This window comes from Manis pentadactyla, chromosome 8, assembly GCF_030020395.1.
Source record: "Manis pentadactyla isolate mManPen7 chromosome 8, mManPen7.hap1, whole genome shotgun sequence".
NCBI lineage: Eukaryota > Metazoa > Chordata > Mammalia > Pholidota > Manidae > Manis > Manis pentadactyla.
This window is the reverse complement of record NC_080026.1, coordinates 15,491,307-15,504,514: the sequence shown is the minus strand read 5'-3', so window position 1 is coordinate 15,504,514 and position 13,208 is coordinate 15,491,307.

Sequence of the window (13,208 nt, the reverse complement as noted above, 5' to 3'; positions counted from 1 at the left end):
TAAAGTGTACCTAGGTGTCTTATAAGGAATATGGGTCTAATTGAAAACCATATTTATCTGGAGTTTAGGCAAGTATTGTTTAAAACCAACAGTTGCCTTTCCATTTAATCTCATGTCTAGATAACAAGCAGGAAATGGCACAAGGACATTAAAGTAGGAGATATGAGAACTTAGAAGAAAGACACTTGAATTTGCTCCATCAGAAATGGGGAAATCAGATTAGAAGATGAAAAATAATAGAGTGTTCAAATAATTTTCTGAAGTACTTTACATAGTGACAAAATAACAAATAATTTAGCATAATGGGGAAAAGATTGATTAAAATCATGAAGGAATTCTTACAAATTAAAACTTACATTATAAACAGAAGGAAAAAAGTTGTTCCAGTTAAGTAATGAGAGATACACATGGAAGAAATACTTTTTGATACATTATTTTGAATATGGAATATTTAAGATTATTTTAAAGTGTGTTTTTTCATCATAATGAGTTTTTGCACACCCCAGTTGACTAAAACACAAATCAAAATATCACCATTATCATTCTCCACAATTGCTTGTTGAATATAACAATACAACAGACCAGTTTTCTAGACACTGAGAACTCCAAAAATATAAAGTATGGTCAAGCACTTCAAGTAAGTCCAGTATAGTAGGGCTAAGGATATGTCATCTGATTTATTCATGAATTTATTCTTTTATTCAATTTGTATAAGTTAATGAGTATCATTTGGCAGAAGAGGCCATTGGGGATAAAAGGATGAATGAAATAGACTTTTTGGCTTCAAGGAGCTTATACTTCAATAGGGATAATAAATTATGTGCATAAATAGGTAAAAAATACAAGACATCAAATGATGAGTTACACCTCTATTAGCTACAGTCCAAAGTACAGGTACAGACACAGTGTAGGCCCCTAAAAATTTGCTGAAGGAATGTGGAAAGGGTTCTCAAAGAGACAGAGAGATCAAGTGTCCTCTTAAGTCAGAGGTAGAATCTTTAGTTCTGGCTGGGTAAGAACAAGGAAATGTTTTCTGAAGGAGGTGACTTGAGAGTTGAATAGGACAAAATTAATAAGATTTCAGTGGAATGACAAAGCAGGGAAAGACCATTTGGAAAAGTGAAGGGCACTGAGACAGGAAAGCAAGAGAAACACAGGGGAAATAAGGAGAGCCACGGTTTGGCTTAAGTATAAAAATGAATATAAGGAGATTTCAAATGTAGGTGGCTCATGGTTGTACATTACATGAACATACATACCCCTCAACACATACCCCTCCAAACATCAACCATAGATAAAGTATTCAAAAAAGAAATAGGTGCAAGAACAAGATAAACATCTCTGTAAACCAGAAACTGACGGACTAAGTGAGAACTTGGCTTGTAGAGCAAAGTCAGAAAGAAGCATCTAGGAATTCGACTCTTGTGAGCTCACGGGGATTATTCCATACAAGGCATGGGATCAGAGCCAGTCTCATCGCTTGGTGGCTGAGAAAAGTGACAGCAGCTTCCCATGGCTGCGACTGATGCTGCTGGTCAGCTAGAGCTCTGAGGGCTCCAAAGAAGGCTTAGTTCTGCGTTGGAGACTGTCGATAATGGGTGAGAGCACCCATTGCTGATCAAGCCAGGTAGTATAACTTGTTCTTGCTTCAGAAAAACAAAAGTTCCTCAGTCATTGAAATAGACTTGGGAGCAATGTTTTGGGTCCTAGTTAGCATTTCCTTGACTTCAGGACTGCAGCCCAGATACCAGTCTTGTTAAACTGTATGGCCTGAACAATAGGTGCTTCCCAGGTGAATGTTATAACACCCCCTTCCTGTCTGTTTCAGAGGTTCATGCTTTGTACACTGAATATGGTCACCTGGAACACCTCACCGACCTAGGGCTTTCTATGGGAATATGAGGGACCAACTCCTCAGATATTACAGGTTGAAATGGTGAGGGCTGCTGACAGAGTGGCTTGATAATCAGAGGACACCCTTTAAGATCAGGGCATGGACTAAGAGGTAAGGGATAACTTGTACAGGACTGATGCCCTATAGGCTGTCATGTCAGGAGGCCTCCTGCAAACTCCATGGAACCCAACAAGGCCCAGTGCTTAAGACATCAATCATGGTCAACTCCATGGCTTGGATCCCAACCCCAACGATGAGTGTTAATGTGGCCAGTCCCCACTCTAGCTTGTTTCATTCCATAGCAACGATAAATTTTGAACTCTAACAACCTGATCACAATGAAAGAATAACTTGTATTATTCCAAATAAAAATACCAACTTTGTAGGGTAAGGCCTAGACACCAACTTTGCAGGATATGGTTCTACCGTGTCATATTTATGATGACACACTTCAGATAAAAGCACTAGAGGAACTGGTTTCTCCCTGATCATGCAGCTTAAAAGTTATGCAAGAATTTACCTTTCTCCTGGAGTCTGATGTCTGCCCAGATTCCATTTATATGTGCTGCCATAGACTGAATGGGGAATGGGCTCGCATACCTGCTATGACCCTCTCTCTGACTTTTATCCCATGGATGCTTCTCCATTAGATCTGGTTCAGTCTGGTATGCTCTGATATGAATTGCTTGGCTATTTGTCCTCTTTTTGCACAAGATTTCAAATATAACTTCTTTGCTAGACTTACCTTCATAAGACCAATCCATGCCTCTTTTAATTAGTTTTTGGAAATGGGTTTATGTCTGAATTCATTGCTAGTCTTCAATCTACATGAGAGCAGACTTCTTTATATCCAAAGCCTCAAAGGACATACAGTACATAGTAGAGATACAATAATTATTTGTTGACTGACTTTATGTACTTTATTTAATCCTCCCAGCAATCGCATGAATGAAATATAAACTTTGTCTTATAGATTAAGAAACTAAAATTCAAGAAGGATAGGTCTAGGTATACAACTGAGCTGAGGTTTCAATCTTTGTGTCTGATGTCAAAGTCAGTGTTAAACTAAGTAGCATCTCTTTAATTAGAATGGAGATCAAGGAGATCAATACATCAGAGTATTACAAGTGCCAGAAACATGGATGTTGGTACACTATAAGTGAAGTTAAGGTCAAGGAGAGTGTATTTTTCTGGTATGGCTTACCATAATCCCATTTAACACACTACCCAAAACTCAGTGACTTTAAAAAAAAATAAGCAGCTATTTTTCATCTACTTGTCTGCATGTTGGCTTGAGTTTAGCTGATCTCAAATGGTTTCAGGTGAACTTGACCAAAAACTTTGGATTGGGTTCAAGTCTCTTTCACAAGCCTCTCAGCTTCTTGGGACCAGAAGTTACCTGAGGTATATTCCTATGGTAAAAGGGGGAGTACAAAAAGGCAAACCTAACTGTGCAGGCACATTTTTAGCTTCTTTCCAGGTCCTGCCAGCCAACATGTTATCAGCCAAAACAAGACACATGGCTAAGTTCAGCATCAAAGGTACGGAGACTTCACTTCCCCCTTCCAGTGAGGTAGTGGAGAGAAAGTGAGTATTTGCTGTCCTGTTGTTCATAAATTTTCATGCACCACCATGTGCAAAATTTACTCAGCTGCATTTGGGAACACCAGAACTCTTGTCTAACTATGGCAGCAGGCTTGAAATCCAAGATATTGCTATCTATATAGGTACAGCTATGGATTGTTTCAGTACAGAATCCTGTTCACTTAAAGACAAATGATGCGCCCCAGCCTCTCACCCAACACATAGAAACTCAAAACAATATAGGACAGGATAATTTCAGAGAACTCACACAAGAGGGGAAGAATGGGACACATGTAGTGGTCAGTGGTCCTTCACATTTTTAAATCATGTGACTGTGATATCACCAGACCCCTACATTTGAGGATATTCCTTGATTAAATCTCAGACCTCTCTGACATTGCCTCTCAGTTCGTTATTCTCTATGCCTCTTAAGTCCACTCTTCCTTTGCCATCAGCGTCCATGGCCATTTCAGAAGCCTTTGAAGCCTTTCTTGGCTGCTCAACGATTTACTCACCCTACTTACAATTGGTAGAAAATTGAGGGTTCACAGAATTTTTACCTCTCAAGTTGATTCAGTCTCTTTAGTCGAGTTCATATTTGTAATGCAATTGACAAAAGTTCTCTCAAAATCTCCCAAATATATTGGATTCTATATTTTTTGGTTCCAGTCAAATTCCAATATGAAAAAGCCACACCCTCCATTCTTTTGGAGACATGCCTCTTTCTCTAGTCTTAAAAACGGTACTTTAGATGTGCCTGCATACACATGCATGTGCGTGTGTGCTCGTGTGTGTGTGTGTGTGTAGTGGAGGATGAATTGGTGGATCCACATTCGGTTTAGCTTCACGCTATGGGTTAAATCCACAGTTGTTCCATGTGTCTTTCATTCTCCTTGGACAGGTTGTTAACAGACATACTCTTCTCCTGGAGGAAAGTAGGCGCTCCAAGAGGGCGAACACAAACATGCACCATAACTGAGGTCTCAGAGCGCATCGTCCCCTCTAACCACCCATTGGCCAAAGAAGGTCATATGACCAAGCCCAAAGTCAATTAGTCAGAGATGCAGGCTCCTGCACTGGAGGTAGGGTGGGAGACGAGGGGAGAAAATTTGATGAATAATTAGACTATAATCTACCCTGGATAGTAATAACAAGTCAAATTCTAAAATGTTCATAAAGGATGAAATATACTATCGGCTGATATCCTATAGTACTGAGAGTGTGCACAAATAGAAAGGAGGTTTGGGGGAAGTAGTGTTTGGGCAGTGGTCTGAAAATAGAAAATAGGGAAGCAAATGCACATTCTTCTTTACAGTTTCCTGAACTAGGGAAGGCAGGAAATAGGAGCTTCTTTCAGTGATGATTTTAAGAGATTTGTATATGCAAAGAACAGCTACTACATATATTCATGTGCATATATGTCTATGGAAACTGGAACTTGAAGATTTCAAAGCTGAAAAATCAGCCATTCAAAAAGTTACCAGCAGGCTCTACCTTCGAACAAGAAGTCTCTTTTATCTGGAAAGTCATGTTGATGATCCTTTTAAGTAGCAGATGTATATTCCCAAAGACAAGAAGGATGTTGGGTCCTGCCCTGGGGAAGCTGTAGGGAGCTGACTCAGTTAAGTGTTTTGAGATCAAACTTGGGGTGCACGTCATGAATGGTCACCTCCCCTTGTTCCTTCCTCCCTCCCTTCCTTCCTTCATTGTTTTCCTCCTCTCTTCTTCTTTCCCTTTCTTTCTCTTTTCCTCCTTCCCTCTTTATTTTTCTTTCTTTCCACTTCTTTTTTAAAACTTTTTATTATGAACCATTTCACACACACACAAAAACAGAATATTAGCACAAGGATGTTCCTTTGAACCTGTTGCTTGATTCACCGTTCTCATCTCACGGCCACCCCTGTTTCATCCGTACCCAGCCATGCCCTCTGCCTCAAGGTTAGTGCAGGAGCGATCCCAGACACGATACTATCGCATCCTGCGTAATTCACCACAGCTGTCATGTCTAATCGTTGTACTTCCCTTACTTTAGCCTCATACCTTCAGTAAAGTCTAGTCAAAAGTAAGATCCTGTGTATATTTCTTCATAGAAATAGAAAAACTATGAAGCACGTGTCCCTGTTCAGAAAGAGTAGCTAAAGGAAAGCTGTATCCTTTCAAGACTGGAGTAGGATTATTAAGACAATTACATGGAGCAAAAATTTGTTTATAACAAAGAAGGTCCCCGGAAGGAAAGACGTCTTCAGCAAGGCCAGCAGGGTGGGCGTATGAGGGGAAAGCAGGAATCTGGGTCCATGAGAAACAGCCCTCTCAGACAGTACTTTTCAAACTGCAGGCTACTGTTCATTAGTGGGGACTGAAATCAGTTTCCTGGGTGATACCACCATGCAAAAAATGAAATACCATAGACTAGTGAGAACGGACTAGACAGCAATAGAATAGAACATGCCAGTGTATATAATACATAGTAAGGCTAAGTACAGGACTGTTTCTATAAACTTTCACATGGGTATATGGGTTGTGATATGCAATGTATTTGTGACTGGTAATTATGGCTACAGATGTGTGAAAAGCAGTGCTCTGGGAACTCTTAAAAATAGCTCAGGGGCTTCATGGCAATCAGGCCTGTGGAGGCCTGTACAGCTGCACTGTCAGGACTGTGTCTATTTTCGTTTACTAATATATCCCCACATTTTGAGAAACATCTGACTCACAGTGGGTTCTCAATAAATATTTATTTCCTAAATGTATAGATCCACGGATGTATTTTTCTTTAGTAAGTGGCCTTCCATCATGCGGTGGTCCAGTCTCCTCCCATCTGTGTGTCTGTGTTGCCCGCAGTCTCATTGGCATCTGTGTCTAAGTGGCGGCAGGGAGGAGCCTGAGACGCCATCCCTGCTCTTAAAGGGCCGGGCAAGATCTCAACTTTGGCCACACCGAACTGCAATAGACCCGGAGAACAATACAGCGGTGTGCTAGGAAAAGAAGAGGGTAGAGGTGGTGGACGAATGGCATGGTTACATGAAGTAACACATAAGGACCAAATACATAGCACAGGGCGAATTTTCTGTCCGAGGTAAATTGGGAGTAGTATTTGAAAGGTTAATTGAAAAGATGAATTGAAGAGAGAAATTTTTTAAATTTACATGTAAATATATTAAGCATTGACTTTAACTTGAGAATGTAAATTTAAATTTGGTCACCGGTCTGCAATGCAGCATTCAAGCCTTTTCTTTTAATACAGGTCTTTGATTGGAGGCCTGCGTCGTCTTCTTTACAAGAATCACACCCGTAACGCAAACAATTTTCAGGTTGGCTTTTACAAACTGAAGTGAGAACTTGTAAGTCAACCTATATGTAGAATCCTTCTAGATTTTTATACTTTTTCAAGCTCTATTTTTTTCACTCACAAAGTGATATTGTGTTTTTTAAACAGTTCTGATTGTCTTTCCAATATCTTCAGAACATAGTAAGAGAAATAGCTCTCTGCTTTCTGTACTAACAATATTTCACTAGCTTACCATAAGAAATGACATAATTATAACAGTATACACAGGAGAGAAACAGATTTGGGAACAAACATAACTAATTCTTAGTAGGCATCACCTCATCTGTTGTTTTCATTTTCAGCTGACAACCTATTAGCACAAGTGTCCGGCATGGTGTGGACTAAAGTCACTCCTTCTCAGAAGGAATGGAGAGCAATGGTTAATCAGGTGAGTTGGTTAAGGAGAGGATGAAATGTTTTCATCTGTCCATAAATTAAATATAGGTTACACAATTGATCTTTATTGCCACAGTTCTTCAAAATGTGCTCTTATAATATCTATTATGTATTCAAAAATAAATAAGGGTTATATATTTAATATGTTTCATGTTTTCTTTTTTGTTATTCAAAGAAAACAGAATTATAATTGATCTTGGTGGATAAAATTTGTTTAGTGTGTGGATTTCCTTCAGTTATTACTAAGTTTACATTAAAATCTTTTCTTACCCCTTTTAATGATAATGTTTGTTCTGTACTTAATCTGTAGGCCAAGTATTGAATATGCATTAACTTGCATACTGTCCCAAACATCCCAGAGGAAGGTATATTAGTATTCCCATTTTACAGAGGAGAAAGCTGGTTTAAGATGTCAATTATCTGGTTTACATCACGGAGTTAGAGGCAAGATTCGAAACCAAATATTCCTGATTCCAAAGTCTGTGTTCTTTATGTTATTTAATTTTTAAAAATTAAGATATCATTGATATACAATCTTATGAAGGTTTCACATGAGTAACATTATGGTCTCAATGATCACCCACATTATCAAGTCTCCCCCCCGCCATTGCAGTCACTGTTCATCAGTGTAGTAAGATGCTATTGAGTCATTATTTGTCTTCTCTGTCAAAGCCTGTGCTCTTAACCACTCAACTTTATGTTTTAGTCATAGTTGTGAACTTCGCTCTAACTACTCATAAACTGACTCAATTATTTAAATATGTTTCCACTATGTAAATATAAAAGGGGGTTCTGTAGGTTGAAGAAAGTACTTATTAGGTGAATTACTTACTTTTAATAGGCTTTGACTATCTCTGTTAATACTGCATTTACAACACATAAATAATATGTAATATTTGTATGTCAAAAAATTGCTCTGATGACACTTAAAATTCAGCACAATTTATAAGCCTTGCACTATACTCTATAATCTAGGAGGTCGTGTTTAGTTGACAGCAGTATTTTCATATGCCTAGAACAGCACTTGGCTCAATAAAGATTTATTGAAGAATAAATGAATCAATGAAAGAATGAATGAATTTTTTTTCCAACATGACAAAAATACTTCCCAGCAATGGTTTGTATATCTATTGCAACAGAAAATTGTTGTGAAACAGTAATAATATTTTCTTGCATCAGTTGATATCCTTTATTTAATCTTTTGAAATTTTTTAAGAAGGATCCAGCCATTAAAAGATAAATCCTTCTCAAATATCATAACACTTACATTATGATGGAAGATAATATATCTGAAGTTTTATTCCCACTGACACCAGGGCTAGTGTCTAAACACCACAAATAGAATGATTATGTCAGAAGCTTTTATTAGTCATCTAAAATTTATTTCATAAAACTATCCTGAGAGTGTTCTGTGCCACTTTTTACCAAGAGCCATCATAACCTGAAATATTAAAGATTAGCAAATGTGCATGCTATATTAAAATCAAGCCTCCTTTTGAAGTGGAAGACCATGTTTTCTATCTGCAAAGCCATTGATTTCAAGTACCAATTTGCAGCTGACAGCAGTCATTGGTCCAGAAGGTAGCAAATGGCACCCTCCAAGCAGGATAATTTAGAGAGAGTTTAATAATGGGCCTATTTAGCAAACTGTGTCTAGGGCTTTGAGGAATCTCAAGAAATAATACAGTGCCTAGTCCAGTAACTTGTATACTTTACTAGTATTAACCAGTAAGTAATATGAGCACTTCAAATACCACCGAGGCCTGAAGGGCAAGAATATAGGGCCATTACAGAGATGGTTGTGAGGTGAAAGTTGCCTTGAAGGGAACCAATGGCCTTCAGTCGAGGGACCTGTCACCCCTGTCACCCCTGCACTCACTTCATTCCTCTGATCCCCCGTTTGTACTACTGTAGCCCAAGCTGAAGGGCTATGGTGCTTGTTGGTTTTGTCAAGATAGAGTGGCTCTCCCTTCAGAAACCAGAGGGATTGTGGTTGATAGTAGACTGGTAGGCACAAGCCCCAGATCCAGCACAGAGGCTCAACAAAATTTTTTTTCAACTTGCAAAATTCCTTTATAAGATGTTTTAAAAATATAATTTCCTAGTAAGTGGTTAGATTTTATATTATAGTAAAATAAATGTAGCAAACCTATTTAAAGAGGTCTCTTTTCTTTTAATGATATTTTAAAAATTAAAGTGGAGAACCACTAATATTGGTGAGTGACACAATACTTTCCCTGCCTCATCCACAAGGTTGCTGTGGGATTAAATAAGATGTCTATGAAAATGCTATGCAAATGTAAGTTGCCTTTTTTCTTAAGCAAAGAAAAAAACCTTGTAAATATGCTCTTCATTTTTCCTTCTTTCATTGACATTTCCAAGAATGCACAATACTGTCTTTCTAATGATCCAGTTAAAATATAATCAAATAATTATGATATGAAGTGATAAATGAAGGAGATTAATTCTGTATCCAGGCAGGGATTGGATAAGGCTTCAGAGAGGAGGTGACTATGAATTGGACCTTGAAGAGTGAATAGGACTTCAGAAGAAGTGGACAGCAAGGGCATTTGAACAGGGGAGGGAACATGGACAAAGGCAAGGAAGTGTGTCTCTCATTGGTTCTTTGGGGAAGGAGGAGACCAGGGTTTCTGACATACAGGACGTACAGGAGGTATAAGGGGCAAGAGAAGAGACTGAGAAAGACAACGTGCATCAAATTGTGCAAGATCTTTCTTTTTGGTCTATGGGGATGATATTAGTTTGTTTTTTTAACTGTACAGCAGTAGTTTTAAAGTCAAGCTCCATTTAAGAATTCCCTGGGAAACTTTGGAGATATGCTAATGCCTTGGACCATTTACTCAGAATCTTTGGCAATGAATACCAGGCATAGTTTTGTTGTTTTTAAAAAAATGATCCCTCAGAGGTTTGCACATACAGTCAGTAATGAGAACGTGTACAGCAGAATGAATATGCAGACACATCAATATCTTTAGTCAAGATTCTTTCCTTGAGCAATAGGCCCATACGCAGCTGTCTCTTGCACGCATCTTCTTGCACACACCCTCCTGGACATTGCACAGGTGCCCACCTCGCATTTACACCACATCATCATTTCTCCAAATGTCCCTAACCTATGCTTTGTATAATATTCTTTATTTCAGAGAATGCCATCAAAATGCATCCAGTCCAGAAAACTCTCAGTTGTTCTCAAATCCTTCCCACCACAATTACCAAATTCTCTTTCTCCACCTCCTAACTATTCATCCAGACGGCCTAACGTGTCCCCTGTCGTACTGTCACTGCCCTAGGCCAGGCCTCCATTTCCTTTCATCGGGATAGTAAATGGCAATTTGGCCCAATTCAGTTTTCAACATAATTGTCCCAGTGACATTTCTGAAATATAGATCCACAAGTCTTTCTAATATTTAATAGCCTTTGATATTTTTTCAATTTTTTTATAATACCTTAAAATATTTTAACATAAACTGAAGTGCCTGCAAGATAGTTTCACCTTCTGCTCTCTGCCTCTTCCCCTTTGGTGCCTTTGTCACTGGGGCACCCACACGTGCCCTTCCTCTTTTTCGGCCCTTACACCTGCTGCTCTCTACCTAGGCAACTCAGCTCATCTTTCACTTTTCCTTTAGGTATTCATGCTGACTCTCTGAGACCACAGAAGTCTGTCCTACCCTTACTTGTTAGACTGTATTTTAACTACATATTTAATTGAATATTTTACTCACAGTGCATACAGTTTTGTAATACAAGGAAAATGCCTGTTCATCATTTGAATTCCCAAAGTGTAATGCACATTTTGGCACAAAGCAGGTGTTGAGTAAGTATTTGTTGAGCTAATGAATAAATGTGCTAGTCTGCAGGGTGGTGGACGTGGGGGGGAAGCAACAGTATGATGCTGTATAATACTCAGGCCCTGTCCTGCTGACGCTTACAGTACAGCGTGGGAAGCAGTCAAGTAAATGGGAAACCACAAAGCAATGTGAACTGTTCTATTTTAGGTAAAAGCTCTGGGGTGCTGTGGAGTGCATAGAAATGGCATCTGATTGAGCCTCAACAAGTTTAGGGGAGATTAGGGAGGGAAGATTAAGGTGAGGATTTGATGTCTAAGCATATTTTTGAAAGAAGTAAGTGATGGGCTATGGAAAAAGGGAAGAGCAAAAAGCTTGGGGCACAAAGTCCAGGAAGAAAGCAGAAGTGAGCACACGGTGGAGGAACCCCGAGTACTAAAGCCTGGCTGGGATTTGGAGGGCAGAGTGGGGGGAGAGCAAGCCGGGCAACCAGATGAAGAAATGGACATGCATTGGGAACTTGATCACGGGGACCATTCAAGGCCAGTAAACATTGCAAGCCAGGTCTACATAATCCGACTTGATTTTTAGAGTGATTATTCATGATCATTGACTGCATCCTGGAGACTATTTGAAAAGAGCACGAGATGATCGTTGAGGAAATCTGAGTAGTTCAGGAGAAAGGTGCTGTCAGTGGACATGCACAGATGAGAAGTAACAAAGAGATATAAATGAGGGTGCCCTGATGGAATTCAATGATTGATAAGAAGAAAGGGGTGAGAGAGGGAGGGATAAGAGAATGAAACCTTAGTTTCTGAGGTGGGCAACGAAATGGAGGGTGGTGCCATTCTCGGAGACGGTAGCGGCTGGCACGGATCAGATTGCCTGTGGGGAGAAGACAAGTTCAACATCCGGCCATTTGCAGGCAGCTCCGTTGGTTTGCCCATGGAATATTGTTAAAGGTTGAATTATGTCCCCTACAAAAGATTTGTTGAAGGGCTAACCCCAGTACCTGAGAGTGTGACCTTATTTGAAAATAGGGTCACGGCAGATGTAATTACTGTTAAGCTGAAGTCATATTAGAGTGGGCCTCTAATCCAATGTGATTCTTGTCCTTATAAGAAAACTGCCAGGTAGCGACAGAGGATTAGAGCAATGCATCTACATCATTCCCTCTCCTCCAAACCACAAGGATTGCTGCAAATTACCAGAACCAGAGAGAAGCTGGGAAGGATTCTCCCTTAGTGTCTTGAGGGAGCATCCCCCTGCCAACATCTTGATTGCAGACTTCTAGCCTCCAAAATAGTGAGGCAATACATTTCTGTTGTTTTAAGCCACCATTTTTTAGTGCATTGTTAAGGAAACACTCAGAAACTAGATTTTATAATACAGATTTTAAAATAAAGCTACCTAATGTTTTTGAGCTTTTGCTATGTGCCAGTAACTTCTAAGTGATTTGAATCAGCCAGTGTAAGTCTCATAGCCTCATAGCCTATGATGTAGGTACCATTGTTATGAAAAAAGAGAGATCACATCAGGATGAGAAAAAGAAAGAAACCAAGGGAAAAGAAAAAGAGGGGAACTGGGCTGTTTTTGGTCTCCTGGAGACCTTTTGAGACACGTGAGCATTTCCCCAGGAGCTGTTTTGGAAGGAAAGAAATCAGCAGGTTTTCCACAATGTAAAACTCGAAACAGAGAAAGAAATAACACTGTTGCGAGCGATCCCTAAACCTACCAAATGTGTCATGTAGGCATGTTTGTGTGAGGCTCGCCTGCCGCCCCACCAGGCACTGATGACAGAGATGAACCTGGGAGGAAAAGAGAGCTCTCCTCTCCTGGCTGCCACCAAAGATGTATCTCAGGATGGAGCTTGTGGCCTATCTCTATGGTAAGAAATGCAAAGGGCAGCTGGTGTGTGCAGAAGAAATGAAAATGAGAATGTTTGATTCCTTCCACAAATTGTCAGCTTTATGAACATGTGGCTGATTTTCCTAAAGGATAATCAGGTCCAGACAGCAAGGACAGAACCTTTCCATGTCCTTCTTCACAGTGTTACCCAGGGCACACAGAACACCATAGATAGTCCCCGCTCCCCATGGGTGGCTGCCTGAGGACTTGATTTCCTTCCTGCCTAACTGGTAGGGAAACACATTTCCTTAGAAATAAATCCCTATCATAAATGTATCTACGAGTTGAGCCT